Raw genomic sequence first — 4,199 nt, 5'->3', positions numbered from 1 at the left:
TTAAAAGTACACATGATTTTCCAACAGTGGTATCCGAGCCGCTTTTACACCATCTTAATTGTCGCGTGACTATTCTTTAGATTTAGCTTTGTAGTGTATTGGTGAAAGTCGAAACCTTTTTGGTTTTTAAAGTCAACGCGGTTGATTTAGACTTAACCTAATGACGCACAAATATCATTGAAAGAATATCACTAATTTAAATTGTAGATTTAATTATTATGGCTTGAATATTTATTATAATTGTTGATTGCTACATTCCATGGTTGTACACATTTATTGTAACCATGGACAAGTCATATGTAGATTTTAATAATGTAGTTATTAAAATTGTGATTGCACACATAGCCCATAATACCCCGACCTATGTATGACTGTTGTGATTGTTGATTACGGTAATATTAAGTCATATTGATTTATAAGAAATGCCATTTTGAAGCCAAAGTTGTATTATATTTATTTTTCATTTTCATAGTATTGTATTTAAGTTTATTCTAAATTGTAAAAGTATTAGATTAGTTGTATTTTTCAATTTTAAATAAATGTAATAAGATGAAGATTAAAGATAAAGATGCAACGTGGAGTTTGACTTAGAAGATGGCGAACAGGTCAATTTGACAACGATGACATTTGTCAAGTTTTCACTTGATTCTTGAATTAAGTGGGAGCTACGATATTACCCTTAGTTTGACCTCTTGATCCCATGTCGGCTCATGGGATTAAGCATAGGATTTTTGGGCTAGGCTATGTGTGTGTGATGCATCGTTGTGTTTTAATTTTGCATTTATATATAATTGTTGATTAGAATATATATGCTAAATGTTTTTGATGAAAACATTAAATAAAACCGGTAACGAGTTTCAAATATTAAAATTGATGATTTTAAAAAGTTAAATCTAACGAGTTTAAAGTTAAATAATTTTGAGACTTAAATTACATATGTTTTTGATGGAAACATTAAATAAAACTCTAAACGAGTTTCAAAGATTAAAATTGATGATTTTAAAATAAGTTAAACTCTAACGAGTTTAATGTTAAATGATTTTGAAAGTCAAATAATATATATAGACGACATCTTTTAAAACTGTTTTAAAACGATACACGTTTGTGTATTCATTATTTTTATATCTTATAAATTAAATAACTAATTAGATCACAAACATAAGCGACATATACAATTGGTTAAAAAAATTTTTTTAACTAATAGTGTAGCGAATCTTGTGTGCATGCATTATTCGTTGACACAAACTTTTTCCAAAATACCCGTCAAATTTAAGTCATGCCATCCAATAAGCTTGCAAACATTCCTCGTTATTTTTCTGATCTAGTGAGACTAGGTTGAATTATAGCCACGAGGTGGATTTTTCGATCTAGTGAGACTAGTGTGAATTTTCACTGTTTTCAAATTGGACGACTTAATCGTATTCCAGGTGAGACCTGAGTTCGAGGCAATGATGGGACAAACATGCCATTAGATAATAGTGGTTTGTTGGACTACATATATCTCTAGGTCCCATAAGGATCTAAGAGTTGTACTTGTAATGCAATTGGTACCCGCTACCTACCAATAGACTCCATAACTGCTAGCTGATCAACAGATGTGGCTATGGAACCTCTATGTGGATCTTAGACTTTCGTAAATTAATTTTTTTTGAAAAATATTATAAAAAAAAACTTGGGTAGTTAATTTATTAAAGCTCAATATCGAAAATACTAAATTGAATCTTATATCTGTTGTAGATGTCAAATAATCAAAACGTAAACCAAAACACACTTCCTTCTTTGTTGGAGAAGGATAAACTCAATGTTCAAACTTCCTAGACTGGCACTGCAACATGAGAATTGTTCTCAAGCATAATTGGAAGTTGAATAAAGTTTAGAACCCATATCCTTTCTTCCTGTTGTGGCAGTTGCTGCTGCTCAGCAAAATGATTATCGAATGTTGTTCGATGATCAGGAATAAATAGAATTGAAGGGTGAAAAAGAATAAGCCGAATACTTTGTGGAAGGAAAATGACAAATCATTTGCTAGGAAAAATATTCCACCTTCCAAGAAGGAAAGCCCAACAAAAGACGCCGAATGTTTTCATTGTGGAAAGGTTGGCAATTGGAGAAGGAAGTTGTCCTATCTTCCAATCTGAGCTAAGAAAAGACAACGCTAATGAGACTAGCAAATCAGGTATATTTCATATATAGTTATATACTTCTTCTAGTGATTCCTAGATCTTTGTTAACTGGTTGTGGCCTTCACACCTGTAACAATATGAAGGGAATGAGAAGAAGTAATAGACTAAAGATGTAGCGACCCGACAAAATCGTCATTGACGGCGCCGCTAACTTAGGTCCCGTTACGTGGTCGTAGTCCCTATATGAGACTCGTTTGACCAAAATTACGTCGCATTCATTTGAAAAGTACAAGACTTGCAAAGTTTAGTTTGCCAAACGGATTGACTACAAGTTTAAGTTTACAAAAGTATAATGTATAAATGAAATAAACTTGCGACATAATGTAAGTTGAAAATCACGGTTGCTATAAATAGCGTAAGTCTGTAGACAAAAGTTTGAATCCAAAGGTGCTATCACTAGCATATGTATGTATGTATGTATGTATGTATGTATGTATGTATGTATGTATGCTTGACTCCAAGCACGAAATCAAAGTGTATGCATGTATGCTTGACTCCAAGCAAGTATGTGTGTACGCGGAAGCATGTAACAAATAGCCAAGTATGAACCTGAGAAACATATAGAAAACTGTCAACGAAAAACATTGGTGAAATCATAGGTGTTTTAGTAAACGTTGTATTTGAACCACAAGATTTAATATAAGATGATTATCAAAATCATTTGCATTCCAAAGTTGTTATTTGTATCGCGGGCACCCAATTATCAAACTTAACTGTTTTGCACCCTTTGCGTAGTGTTAGAACATACACTAGACCCGAAAATATATTTCATCCGCTAACGGTAGCGAACCGTCCGAATGAGGCTCGTCAAGCCCATGTGATCACATAATATAAGTTCACGTTTACACCCTGCAAGTGTAACTAATGATAATTGAATTGAGGATTTTTGTTCAAACCCGTACATGAAATGTTCGTTTCCGTACTTTTGTTTAAAGTGTAAAGGTATGTAGTATAAAACCGTATATGTATCTCATCCCATGATTTAAAAGTATAAAAGTTGTTGAAAGATGGGACTATGATCTCACCTCGAGTGCACGAGTATAAAAGTACTTCACAAAGTAAACGTGTGCATGAAAGTTGCTTAGCCTTGACCTACACAAGTAAGTTGTATCAATACCGGGTAAGACACAAACATGGTCGGTCGAAATGTGTTCAATTAGTCCTATGGCTCGTTACGACTCGAATAGTATAGCATGTGAATCACGTTGTCAAGTTTCATGCAAGAATCAAGTATAAAAGAAGATTAGAACGATTGCATAAACGTTTGGTTAATTTTAACTAAAAGTCAAACTCGGTCAAGTCAAAGTCAACAAAAAAGTTAACACGTTCGGGTCGGGTCCCGAACTATTTTTCTGTGCTAATTATTCATATATAAGCATGTTAGAACAAGTTACATGTGAATCGGAGGTCCATAGTATAGCAAACATTTTACGTGAAATTGAAAAGTGAAACAGATTCTGGAACAAGGCATATGCCGCGCCGCGGCCAGAGGTGTCGCGCCATGCCACTTGGCGTGGCCTGATGCCTGGTCAGTTTAAAAAGTTCAAGTCTTGATCCAAATTCATTTTAGCACAAAATACAAACCGTAAACACTTAGAATGCGTATCTTATATCGTTGGAAAGCTCTTTTGACAAGGAATACAACTAACTACCTTTCACCAAGAAAAAACATCAATTACAATAACCGAAATCTCGTCAAGTGATCAATAAAGGTTTATTTTCAAAGTTTCAAGTTCATCAAATGCATTTTAAGTTTCGAGAATCCTATTCACACATATGATATGCCGTTTTGAAGGTAATGAAACATACATTACAACTAAACACTTACTAATAACATTTCATGGCATTCGAAACATCAAAAGCTCGTTTTAAGTCTATCAAACCCTAACCAAAATCCACAAAAATTAATATTCATGTTTTTGAAGTTTTCTTAATCAACCTACGCATCAAAACGAAGATAGTGATACTATTAACACAATTAAAACATGAACTTTAACAACTTAACAACATTAACTC

This window comes from Rutidosis leptorrhynchoides, chromosome 9 (genome assembly GCF_046630445.1).
Source record: "Rutidosis leptorrhynchoides isolate AG116_Rl617_1_P2 chromosome 9, CSIRO_AGI_Rlap_v1, whole genome shotgun sequence".
Lineage (NCBI taxonomy): Eukaryota > Viridiplantae > Streptophyta > Magnoliopsida > Asterales > Asteraceae > Rutidosis > Rutidosis leptorrhynchoides.
This window is presented reverse-complemented; position numbering follows the sequence as displayed.